The sequence below is a fragment of the Mesocricetus auratus genome, unplaced genomic scaffold (assembly GCF_017639785.1).
Source record: "Mesocricetus auratus isolate SY011 unplaced genomic scaffold, BCM_Maur_2.0 Super-Scaffold_100022, whole genome shotgun sequence".
NCBI classification, from domain to species: domain Eukaryota; kingdom Metazoa; phylum Chordata; class Mammalia; order Rodentia; family Cricetidae; genus Mesocricetus; species Mesocricetus auratus.
In genome coordinates, this window is record NW_024429203.1 from 35,609,951 (window position 1) to 35,623,650 (window position 13,700).

General features: G+C 43.6%; 1 long non-coding RNA gene across 1 annotated transcript in view; it reads right to left on the reverse strand.

The window, feature by feature from the left end:
• Window positions 1-305: 305 nt before the first annotated feature.
• The window catches only part of LOC121133524, a 32,466-nt gene continuing 19,071 nt past the window's right edge, over window positions 306-13,700 (reverse strand). Inside the window, exons 2-3 of the long non-coding RNA XR_005870385.1 lie at window positions 3,706-3,909; window positions 306-1,200 (exon numbers count right to left, since the gene is read on the reverse strand). This is a non-coding gene — a long non-coding RNA (uncharacterized LOC121133524). The remainder of the gene's footprint in view (window positions 1,201-3,705; window positions 3,910-13,700) is intronic.

Below are 13,700 nucleotides of genomic sequence, written 5' to 3' on the forward strand. Positions count from 1 at the left end.
AAAGCTAGCTCTGGAGATGGGATTTGACCTACCCACTTCAGACCCAAATATGTCCTAATATTTCCTCCAGACCTTCTGCTCTGAGTCAGGCTGGCCCTCTGGCTCTGAATTAGAGAGGGGAGCAGAAGAAAGGAGACTGCACCCTTAAAAACAGCTTAGGAGACACTCATACATAAAAAGCACTTTAAAAAATTAAAAATGTTTAAAAAGACCCTTTGTCTAAAATCACTTAGTAATAACTCCAGCTGTTATGCCCAGTCCACAAGACCCCCAGAGAGACCACCACTCAGAACCAACTCACCAAATGCAAGTACAAGGTTTCTTTATTGATTTCAAGCCTAGGCAGGAACCTTGTAACACAGACTGAAATAGCAGCTGCAGGAGAGAAGGTCTCAAGCCTCATAAGCAAGGGGTTTATAAAGACTAAAACCAAAGGACAGGCTGAGGGTATGGGGTCAAAGCTGATTGGTTGGGGTGTCTAGAGGAACTTGGGGAATTTCCATAGGCTAATCTTTGGCACAACATGTACCCATAAAAGTTGTTTTGTAACTCTGTTGATTAACCCGGGGTATCTGTTCTTCCTGCCAGAGTCAGGGCCATGTGTGGCTATCTGTTTTTCCTGACGGCCTGCTGTGTGGGTGATGTGAGCCAGCTGCACAGGTTATGGGGTGAGGTTCCCATATTCTGTTTCTGGCCCTCTTTTCTAAAATGACCCTGGTTTTAGTCTCTCATTCCTGCTTTCTAGAGGTACCAACAACAGGACCCAATCATAAATCCTGCCTTTTAGAGGCTCAAAGGTGTGGGAACAAGTCCTAAGAGCCATTAGCTGACAGGGTTTTCTAGGGCAGTGACATTTGCATCTATTGCCATTTTGTCCCCTATGTAAGGGGGTTTCCTTTTGACTTAGCATTTCAATGAGGGAGCGAGGGACAACATACTCTTTTCTGTAACTACTTCCAGATGACTTTGGGACATTGCTGTCAGGGGCCCAAGAAGGCTGAAATGCTAGTCAAAAGCAAAGAGGGAATTCGGGCAGTGGGGTATTGATCAGAAGCATCTGGCTCAAAGACTCTGTTGAAGATACAGGGAGTGTTCACATCTGCTGGCCTGGCCCACATCAGCAGCAAGTCCAGAGCTCACAGTCTTTTGGAGCAGGTTGTAGTCAGCTGATGCTTGGATGTGTCTGCCAGAAGTGGAAACCTGTTGAGACACGTCCAAACTATGAACAGAAGTTAAAATTTACGTACTTAATCAGAACTTTGAGGTCCATAGTTTTAGTGATCAGGAAGGGCAGGAGTCCCAAGACCAGGAGAGAAAAAAACCCATTCTCAGGAACAGACAGGTGGCAAAACACAGGCTGCACTTATCTGGAGCCCTTTTGTCCTGTGTGAAGTGGGTCTAAGCTTTATGACTTTTTGTTCCTCTGAAGCTTATATGAACTTTATTTTACAAAAGGACATAAAAGTTTTAGATATATTAGTATTACAAATCTGAAACCCATGTTGTAGAAAAAGCTGTTATTGGATTTCTGTAAAGCAGCAGGATTAGACTCACACCTTTGAGTCCTAGTAAAAATTACAGATTTTGGTTAGAACCATGCACATTTTTTTCTGTACAGAGAGAGTCAGGTATAGATTGGACAGAGATGTCTTTGGCCTGATAAGAAGCCCTTTAAGTTTATATTAAATGACAATGAAAATAAATCCAAAGCCTTGAGCTTGTGACTGAACAGCAGGTAGTCACTGCTCTACCAGCTTATTAGAACTTTATTAGATACTAAGCTCTGAACTTTTATATCATAGAAGGGGAAAATAATCTGAAACCTTTTTATATCTTAAATTATTTATTTATCTTAAATCATTTTTACACCCTTAAAACTTGTATACTCTTACATCCTTAGACCCCCTTTTTTTAGAGCCAAATCAAGGCTTGATTTTTAAATGTAAAATGAGCTACCAAGCAGGCCATAGCCTTGTGGAAGGATCTGGCTGTCTGATGCTACCAAGCTGACAAAGTTATAGCTAGCCTAATTGTTGCGGAATGGTGTCTTTGAGGCTGCAATCGGGACCAGTCAAACATCCCTGTGTCTGTTCCTGAGTGGAGGAGTGTGGGTGAGGGAAAGGCTAGCTATAGACATTAAAGGAAAGACAGAGACATAGGATAGTGTCAGGAGGACAGATCCAGTTAATTCTGAATGCACCCAATATATTCATGCAGCATCTTAAGTAACCAACCAAAGGTGGGGACAATGGCAAAAGATTTCTATTATTATGTATAAAGGCAAATAGCAATTACTTCCCTTAATCCTAAAGATACTCTGTAGCTGTAGCTGCACATACCACTTGGTTTTCAGGCACTACATATGTGCACATATCACCTAGCCTTCAGGGAGAGTGTAAACTTGCCTGGGCCTAGGTCTATAGATAGGAGTCATTCACCACCGAGGCTACAGAGCATCCTACAGTCATTAAGCTAATATCTTTTTTGGGTGGGTGGGTGAGACAGGGTTTCTCTGTGGCTTTGGAGGCTGTCCTAGAACTAGCTCTTGTAGACCAGGCTGGTCTCGAACTCACAGAGATCCACCTGCCTCTGCCTCCTGAGTTCTGGGATTAAAGGTGTGCGCCACCAACATCTGGCTTTTAAGCCGATATCTTAAAGACAATAGGAGTCAAGGCTCTCTGAACTCATGGCAGGATGGAATAGATTTCCAATATATGGGCCCTGACAATTCCTCCTTCTTAAATTAATAAAACAATACCTGTACTTCTGCAACAGAACAGACGGCTGTGCCTGTCTTAGATTACCCTCTTCAATCTACCAGTGCTTACCTATCCTTGAACCACACATTCCGTCATGTGTGACCTGTCTTGGGTTACCTGGAGGCAAGAAGATCTTACCCATCTTTGACTATCAGCCTCTGTAACAAAGAACATTAGTGGGTGGTGCATAGCTCAATGCCACGCACCTCTAAGCCAGCTTCTCAATCGAGAGTTCACAAGCAAGCTTGATAGTGCTAAGCAACATGTGTGCTTTTATGGCTGCAACAATCTCCTGCAGAAGGAGCAGAAGAACCCAACTAAAATGGCCTTTCAAAATTGGTGTGGGATGTCTCGAGTGCCTTTGACCATATCAAAGTCTAAATCTGCCTTTCTAGTCACGTTGTACCCAAAGTATCACATCAAATTCTTGTCAGAATGAGCTCTGACCTCTTAAATCCATAAACACTTACATAGCATAGCAAAGGCTACAAATATTAATAACTCCAGTGTGATTAGTAACAATAGACATACAAATAGACTGTTACAATTCTCATAATTTCAATTGGATCAAAGGACAATAAAATGTTCTCATGACGGGTGGAGTATGAATAACTCCACAATCCTGAACTTTTTCCTTTTCCCTATCTAAAGTTCAATGCTCTGTTGCTTGTAAAGTTCAAAAATAAGTTTGAGATATCACAGTCCTTGAATGTTAATTGTAAAACTTTTGTCCATGTCCTGTTTAAATACTGAAGAGGGGCTTTTGCCACACATCACATCCATAATAGTGTTTAATTGTTCTAAATGAGTTCTTTCGTCCCAAAGGGAAAAACTGGCAAAACCAGTTCTGTGTTTGAAGGTGTGGTGCGGATGAGCTACTGGTCATTTAGTTCTTGGCTGGCTCTAGAATGAGAACTCTTAGGTTTGGGAGGTAGATGCAACACACCTGTTGAGAAACTAGAAATCTCGAACCAACAGTTTCCTTCCTTTCTCGGACCGCAGAATCAATGACATCAGGAGGTTAGGAACACAGGTTCACTGGGTCTCACTCGAACTGACTTGCATAGGCTCCTTTAGTCTCAGGTCCAGTTTTCCTCTGCTCCACACATCTCACCAAACGGTCTGGCAGCCATCGGGCCTCATTTTCTTCCTTTGAGAAAACACAAACATGCCCTCAACCCCATATTTGGACAGGACCAGGCCCTCTCCATTGTCTGGTACATGGATCTTTCCACTTGACTTGATCGAAAGTCACTCGAGTTCCATCCTGCCAGACTCTGTCCACAGTAGATTGCTCTTAGGCATCCATATCTCAAAAGATTTCAAATGAAGAGTGCATGATTTAGTGCAGCATGTGCAGATTGAGGGCACAACTCCCCTCTTCTCATTTTTAGAAGTTGCCTTGAAGAAGCCATGAGCATGCTCCATAATTCCTTGTCCTTGAGGATTATAAGGAATGCCTGTATTGTGATCAATTTTCCATTGAGCAAAAAATTGCCGAAATGCTTTACTAGTATATCCAGATCCATTGTCTGTTTTTATCACTTTTGGAACTCCCATGTAAGCAGATCATTTTAAGCAGTGACTTATCACATGCTTTGTGGTTTCTCCAGTTTGTGTGGTGGCCATTAAGAATATGTATCAACTGTCACATGCACTTATTAGCAATATAAAACATTTTATAAGCACAGCTATGCCATAGTCTTATAAATTTAAATATTTTCTTTCTGAAATATCAACAATAAAGTAGCCTTTATTTATGCCTTTAAAACCATTATCCAACGGGCAGTGGTGGCACACGCCTTTAATCCCAGCACTCAGGAGGCAGAGGCAGGCGGATCTCTGTGAGTTGGAGATCAAGCCTGGTCTACCCAGAGAGTTCCAGGACAGGCTCCAAAACAACACAGAGAAACCCTATCTTGAAAAACCAAAAATAAATAAATAAATAAAATAAAACCATTATCACCTTGGTGACTGTTAAATTAGCAAGTTTAGCTGTCAGAGCAAGGTGTATTCTTTATATATATATATATATATATATATATATATATATATATATATATAATTTTAATTTTAAATAGCTTGTTTTACATGTCAATCCCAGTTCCCTCTCCCTCCCCTCCTCCTGCACCCCTCCACCATCCCCCCCCCATCCTCCCACCCTATTGCCAATTCCTTCCACATAGGGGATATCTAGAGTCTGTCATTTCACTCAAGGTAGGGTCCAGGCACTCCCCTAAGAGTCCAGGCTGATAGAGCATCCCTCTTTGTGTTATGGACACACGATGTCTGTTAGTATTCGAGGGATAAACACTGATCCACTGCTCAGGACCCCATAGGTAGCCCAGGCCTCCTCACTGACTCTCACATTCAGGGGGTCTGGATGGGTCCCATGCTGGCCTCCCAGATGTCGGTCTGGGGTTCAAGAGCTCTTCCCTGTTCGGATCAGCTGTCTCTGCTGGTTTTGCCAGCCCATTCTTTGCCCATTTGCTCATCGCTCCTCTCTCTCTGCCACTGGGTTCCATAGGTTCTGTTCAGTGTTTAACTGTGGGTGTTTGCCTCTGCTTCCATCAGTCACTGGATGAGGTTCTAGGATGGCATATAAAGTAGACGTCAAGTTCATTATCAGGAATGGGCATTTAAGGTAATCTCTACACTATTGCTTAGCTTGCCAATTGGTGTCATCCCTTTAGATCACTAGAGGTCACAATGGTGCCTGATCTGTCTTCTAACCTATGATTCCCCCTTCCCCCTATCCTACCCCCTCCAGTCAACCTTCCTGTTCCCCCATGACCTACTCTCTCTTCCTCTTCTCCCCCTCTCTATTTCCCAGCTCCCCCTTCCTCCCACCCCTTGCCGTGTTCCCCATCTGTTCAGAGGATCTTGCCTCATTTCTCTTCTCTTGGGTACCATGCATAGCTTTTATATTCTTTCCTGTTTCCCAGACTCTCTGTCATTGGAAGTGCAGACTGGCACTCTCCTGATCCCATGTCTAAAATCCATATATGAGTGAGTACATACCATGTTTGTCTTTTTGTGACTGGGTTACCTCACTCAGGATGGTTTCTTCCAGTGCTATCCATTTACCTGCGAATTTCAAGATTCCATTGTGTTTTTCTGCTGAGTAATACTCCATTGTGTAAATGTACTACATTTTCTCTATCCACTCTTCAGTTGAGGGGCATCTAGGTTGCTTCCAGGTTCTGTCTATTACAAATAATGCTGCTATGAACATAGTGGAGCAGATGTCCTTGTTGTATGAATTTGCCTCTTTTGGATATATGCCTAAGAGTGGAATTGCTGGGTCTTGTGGTAGATTGATTCCCATTTTCCTGAGGAACCTCCATACTGATTTCCAAAGTGGCTGTACGAGTTGGCACTCCCACCAGCAGTGGAGGAGTGTTCCCCTATCTCTACATCCTCTCCAGCATAAATTGCCTTCGGTGTTTTTGATTTTAGCCATTCTGACAGGAGTAAGATGGTATCTCAAAGTTGTTTTGATTTGCATTTCCCTGATGGCTAAGGATGTTGAGCACTTTCTTAAGTGTCTCTTGGCCATTTTAGCCTCCTCTATTGAGAATTCTCTGTTTAGTTCTGTACCCCACCTTTTAATTGGATCCTTTGGTGTTTTGGAGACTTGTTTCTTGAGTTCTTTGTATATTTTGGAGATTAGCCCTCTGTCAGATGTGGGGTTAGTGAATATCTTTTCCCATTCTGTGTACTGCCTTTTTGTCTTGTTGACTGTGTCCCTTGCCTTACAGAAGCTTTTTAGTTTCATGAGGTCCCATTTGTTAATTGTCGATTTCAGTGTCTGTGCCACTGGTGTTATGTTCAGGAAGTGGTCTCCTGTACCAACTCGTTGAAGAGTATCTCCCACTTTCTCTTCTAAAAGTTTCAGTGTGGCTGGATTTATATTGAGATCTTTGGTCCATTTGGACTTAATATATATAGAAGCATTGAGTTGTAGCATTAAAATTTTAAATCCTATTTTTTAAAAAAAGCTTGTTTTTAGGATTCGACATAAATCATCACACAAAACTCGGTCTCAATCCAAACTCTCTTGGAGATCTATTGTTGCCTCCTAGTTAGGCTCACTCCACCTTCATGGTCACTTCAGTCAAGATGGAGGTTAAAGTCTGTGACATCCATCTTTTTCAACTCCAGGAAAATGGCAACCAGCCATGTGACTGACTAAAAATGGTGGGAATCCAAATTGGAATCATGTCATTATGGTTCCTTTAAAATTACCCATGCATAGATTTTAAATTATCAACTCCCAGTGTTACTAGTTTTAACTTTTAACTAGTTTTAATTTTAAACAGATTCTTAACCATACCTAAGAAAATAAACTTATAAGTGTGAAAGCAGAAAGTGTTCACATAAACCAAGTCAACCTTTTTTTCCTTTTTGTTTTCTGGCTTTGTTTCTCTGTCACTGTGTCAGGGGCTCAGACTGACAGAGCAACATAAAGGAAATCTTTAAATAAGCCTGGGTATATTGAAGGAAGAGCCATAATCCAACTGTAGAGCCAGCCTCTCAGTAAAGGACAGCATAAAACGGTCTTAATGCTATCTTCATCAAAAAAGACATCCTGATAACCTGAATCCAGTGACTAGAACTCAGAGATAAATTCTGAGCTATGTCCATAAATGACTGACTGCTGTCAGCATTAGACAATGAAAATATCCAAACCAGTTATGTTTCAGCCCTATGCTTGCAACAAAACTTAAGATCACACCAGAAAGCACAGACAAAACTTTCCAACAAAAAAGCATATACAACTTTTTCAAGAAATAGACAAAAAAATTTTAACAAGACAAACAAAACTTTTTAAGCAGAATTAACCTAATATGATGAAAATTTTAACTTATTTTTAACTACAGTATTTGCAGGTATGAGAAACCACAGCAAACATAGCTCACATCCCCTCTGACCTTCTACAACTTTCCATATACCTTCAGTCCATTCTTCTGATTTCTCAGACATTTTTACTTTAGACAAATTTTTCTTTCCTATAACGATATTCGATACTATATAGGGAAAAACAATATATTTATTTATCAGGGAGAGAGAGAGACGCACTGACCAGGAGTCAGAAGCGTGGCTGGCTTCCAGGAGAAACAAGGGAGGTTCCTTCTTCTTTCACTTCCTTTTATATCTACCTGTGTCAGTTTACATGTCTCCGCCCTCATGGGTGGATAGCTTTCTGGGGTTCACTCCTACACTTTCCCTTTCCCTTTTTTTTTTTATTATTTTCGTCTCCTACCTTTTCCCTCACTTTTTAGACAGCACAGAAACTTTTTTATATTAAAAATTTTTATTTTTAAATTTGAATTCAAATTAGAAACAAGGTTTCTTCACATGTCAATCTCAGGTCCCTCTCCCTTTCCCTCCCCCTCCGCCCACCCCCTCCTTTCCCCAGGGAGGGTGAGTTCTTCCATGGGGATGTCCATAGTCTGTCATTTCATCCAGGACAGGGCCTAGAACCTCCCCCAAGAGTCCAGGGTGAGAGTGCATCTCTCATTGTGGGATGGGCACCCAATGTCCATTTGTATGCCAGGAGTAAATACTGGTCAACTACCAAAGGCCCCATAGATTGCCTAGGCCTCCTCACTGACACCCCCATTCAGGGGGTCTTGATCAGCCCCATGCTGGATTCCCAGGCATCAGCCTGGGATTCAAGAGTTAACCTTTGTCAGGTCAGCTGTTTCTGGGAGTTAAACCAGCTCAGTCTTAATCCCTTTGGTCATCAGTCCTCCCTCTCTGTTACTGGCTTTCTTGAGTTCAGCTCAGCAGCACAGAAACTTTTACCAAAGTCTTTCTTGTTGTTTTAATAACTCTAAATTTGTATCAACACATTAAAACCTGTACCAGTGTGAAGTATCTGAGACTAACAGTAGTTTTTTTCCCCTAACCAATAATAATTTTTAACCAACCCCTGTAAGCGATGACAGATATTTATAACCCTTGGATCTGAATGACAAGAGCAACCTTGGTGGAGGGAAGTCTGGCTACAGTGTCAAAACAGTGCCAGAGCACCCATAGATTGTGACTTCCCGCCACAAAGCTAACCCTGTTGGACCAGAATTCAGGGTGGGTAGCCCTCAGGGCAGGCTTTGGGAACCCCATCTACCAGCATGGGAGGGGCAGGACACAGCATGGCAGCAGAAGATTGTTAACTTCTCTGTCAACATCCACACAGTCTATCAACTGCAAGTAGTCAACTCCCTGCCACCCCATTTCTGCCCCTGCAGCAGAGCAGAGACAGCCCCCTCCTCCTCCCTCCCCCCTCTCTCTCACACACACACACACACACACACACACACACACACACACACACACACACACACACACAGGGAAATGAGGAAGGTTCGTAAACAGAAACAATTAACAATGACACAGACAACAACATACCGATGCACCAACACTGAAACTACAGCCTCTCTTGCTGCCAGTCCCATCTGGTAGGAACTACCTGTTTTTCTCAATTTAAGCTTTTCAGAGACCTGAACACACAGAACAGAACAGCAACACAGTAACAGTAAGACCAAGACAAAGACAAAAGACAGCTCACCTATCAGCTGGCTTATCAGATGCTCAACATGGTGGAATGATAGGGTGGTGGCCAGAGGAAGAGTTCTTCCTCCATCCCCTGTTGAAGGACTGGGGGCCAAGGCAAGGGGGTACATTTCTGGGGCTCCCCCTCCTACTTCAGGGTAAAAACCTGTGACTCTTTTGGGGGTGGTAATGGACCACAGCTTCCTGCATAGAGATGTAGGAATTTGGTTAGGGTGTCCTGGTCTTCCATAGATGATGTCCTTGTTTTTTTGCCAGTTAGCATTAAAGGTGTGTCATTGCTTTTGTCCTTCCAATGTGCCAGGCAGAGATCTAGAGGAAAGGAAGGTGTCTGTCCCATGTTATGTATGTTGCGTCGGAGTCAAGACAACGACGAGACAAACATGTACAACACTTAGACAAAGGGCCTAACTCAAGTATTTGCAAGCTTCAGATTTCTTCAGAAGTCCTGTACCCTCTCATCAGGGGGAGGCTCTATCAGGCTAAAAACAGTACAGATGGGAGGCAAACTCCCCAGCAGGTTAATCTGATCCTCAACTGGACCCCACTCAGATCAGATGGTGGGTTAATCTGACTCTCAATCGGATCCCCACCCAGATGAGGAGTCTGGATGTCTCCCAGCTCTTCCGGATCTGACCCTGTAATGCATCCACCAAGACCCTTTTGACCTGTCGATACAGATTGTTTCACCGGTGAACCGAAATAAAAAGACACAGAACTACACAGATAATGGCAAACACGGACATCACAGCATGCACAAAAACTCACCTAACAGGTCAGAGATGAAACCTTCGGGGTCAAGGGTCCAAGGGGGTTGCTGGGGTTCCCAGACAATGCATCAAATGTCATGCCCAGTGCACGAGACCCCCCAAAGAGACCACCACTCAGAGCCAACTCGACAAATGCAAGTACAAGGCTTCTTTATTGATTTCAAGCCTAGGCAGGGACCTTGTAACACAGACTGAAGCAGCAGCTGCAGGAGAAGGTCTCAAGCCTCCTAAGCAAGGGGTTTATAAAGACTAAAACTACAGGACGGGGTGAGGGTACGGGGTCAAAGCTAATTGGTTGGGGTGTCTAGAGGAACTTGGGGAATTTCCATAGGCTAAACTTTGGCACAACATGTACCCATAAAAGTTGCTTTGCAACTCTGTTGATTAACGGGGGGGGGTATCTGTTCTTCCTGCCAGAGTCAGGGCTGTGTGTTGTCTGACGGCCTGCTGTGTGGGTGAAGTTCCTGTATTCTGTTTCCCGCCCTCTTTTCTAAAATGGCCCTGGTTTTGGTCTCTCACAGATACGCCTGTTTAAAATAATTATAGTTGGCCTTATTAGAAGTTAATATTGCTTCAGAAACAGAGATGGTAGACAAGGTCAGTAGACCTTCATTTGGGTAGTCTGTCACTCCTCCCAGCTGGCTGCATTCAATTAGGCCCTAACCGTGTGAGGCCTCAAGGTTCTGGAAAAAATAAGATATACAGGTTAAAAATTAAGAATGTGGTGGGATCCACCTATGCCACTGTGGAAAAGCTGTTGCATATACTGAGTAGAGGCTCAGATACTGCCTAACACCTCCTACCTTCAAGGAAATGAGGGAATTTCTTACAACAAATGTAGATTTGTTGATGTTATTATGTTTCATAGTATTCAATTTTTTAAAGAGAGATCGATAGATGAAGGTTTAAATGGATAAATATAATTACAGCTGTTTGGGTCTCTGAATATTCACTCCCCTTCTTGGTTCTTGTTTGCAAAGAATATTCCCCCATTCAAGATCATTTGGTATCTTTGAGATGCTTGCTAAAATGTAAACTTTCTTCCTATAAGGGTCTGTAAGATCATGGGTTTGGTGATGGAAAAACTTGTAACATTTCAAACAGGTAAAAAAAAAAAAGCTGCAACAAGAAGGCTTGATAACTAAAAGTATTGTTTCAGAGTTCAAGAAAACCAAAAGACTGGTCTCTACCAAGTTTTAATTAGCCAAGTTTTTACTAACCTGCAGCTAACCACAGTCCTCTTGGCCAGATTTACGATTGTAGCTTTTAAAGGCAAAAGCTACAATTACTTCATTCTTGCAGATTTGCACTACTCCAGGCATGAGCTAACATCCAGGTCTTTGGCATTCCTGGAATAGTTTAATGGGTTTAAAATTCCTGGAATGTTTTAGCAGACTCAGGTTACTGACAGGGCTAGCCTCAGGCCTCTAAGAACGTTCCATTCCCCACCGGCTCTGTCTCCTATGGATCAAATCATTGATTCACACTCATGGAGGCTTAAAGGTTAAAAGTTATAAGCTTTTGTTCTGGGTTAAAAAGAACGTTTTGGATAAGGGTGAATTTTGCATGACAAAAATAAGATTTAGTCCTAAGAATGAAAAATAATAAATGAAGACAAAACCATGAAAGCTTAAAGCCAAGTCACAGGTCTATGTTACACAAGGGTTATGGAAAATGGGACTTCCAGTTGATACTTGTTTTAAAAAAGTCGACCTAAAGATGTATGTCTAATCACTTAGATCTTTGCTTTCTTTGTGAGTCTTTAACTGTAAAACCAGACTAGAGAAAGCCATCTTTTGTGCTAGGTCCTTTTTTATACCTAATGACTGTTTGCCCTAGACTCAAAATTCCAGGAGGAGTTCCCAGAAAACAACCCTGACTTAGTGACCCCCATCCAGAAACATGGTCGTAACTATCTGCCTTGTTATGAGAAGAATATGACCTTTTTTTGGCTTCTGTAACCTACTTATGCAGACATCTAAGGAGTGTTTTGGGTTGCTTGGCCACTTAGCAGAATAGACCAGTGTTTTCCTTGCTTGGGTAGATATTGATGGTCTTCTTGTGGCTTTTGCCTTTAAAAATCCTTCCCTGCACCTCTCCTTCACGACATGCCTGAGACCTGGCTCTAAGACTGTCATCCTGCTAGCATCGAATCAATAAATCTTTTAATTAGAATTGGATTGGGTCTGTGGTCTTTTTCCCAGAGGCCTCAAATGCCAGAGCAAACTATTTGGAGAAACTGGGTGATAATGAAACACTATAGTGAAAAAAGTATGTGTTTAATAAAAGTGTAGTAATCACACCATTCCAAATACAGCAGGAACATGGCAACAGCAAGCAGAAGGAAGTACAGCAGAAACCAGGGGCTTTCTGGAGACAACCCCTTCCGCTCCCCTCCCCTCCCCTTCCCCTTCCCCCTTCCCTCTCCCTCCCCCTCCCCCTTTCTGCTCCCCTCCCCCTCCCCCTCCCCATTCGGGGGTGGACTTTGCCTCTCCAAGGTTTAGCTTTGCTATTCAGTGAGTTGAACTCCATAACCTCCATTGCTGACTACAGCTCCTCTGGCGTGGCCACCAACAATCTGGTGCTCCTAGTTCAGGGCATCTGAAACATGGAAAGGGTGGGTGATGTGCCCAGCCAAGTCTACTGCCATGCCCCTTAGCTGCTATGCTATCAGGAGCAGGGGACCCAGAGGGGCCATGACACCATCACAGGAGAGATGTAGTGAGGAAGGTACCCACAGCTGAAAGCGGGGCAAATGCAGGAGTGGAATGAGCAAGGTAAGGGGAGGGTGGCAGTAGGGTACCTGGAATCAGCTGGGACCCATGAAAGACAGCCTCTGGGGGGAAGCATTCAGAAAGTGGGGCAGAGAGCCTCATGTCCCGTTTGCAGGCTGGGCTTGTGAACAGACAACTGTCACTCAGATCCCAGTCTCCAGGAGTAGTCCTCAGCACAGCCTAGGAAAAGGGAAACCACGGCTTCAGGAATCTATACATGGCTCACATGGAGGTCTAGACCACCTAGGCAGCATAGAGAATGGGTACCATGACTAGGAAGAGGACACCCCAGAACCCACAGAGACCCTGCAGCAGGCTGAGGTGGGGGAGAGGAGATCGTTGGTGGGCATTTGCCTTCTTTTCCCACCTGTGCCATCTCTAGCCAAGAAACAAAAAAGAAACCAGGAAGAAAGAGGCTAGCCAGAAACTTGGTCTCTGCCTGCCCTCTGGTGGCCATAAGGCAGAAAGACAAGGCCAGATAAGGGCGGAAAAGAAGGCAGCAATGGCTATCAGCACCATTGCGCTGTATTTGGCCTCTAACTGTCTCTACCCCATGTCAGCCTAAAGCAGCTACGCATCCTGCCTCCACCACTTTTCCCTGGCCATGAATGTTTCCCCTTCCCAGATAAGTCTGGGTCATTTACCAGGCTGCAGGTTGTGTAGGTCCCATGGCCCCAAGGGTTTCCCTCGGGCTGCAGGCTCCCCACTCTCCAAGCTGCCCCAGTCAGCCTAACCTTCCCAAGTGAATGGAGCAGTGTCTTGGGCTTAGGAGTCTGGGTGACAGGTGCAAAAGAATCCCGAAGAAGATGAAGACCCTCATT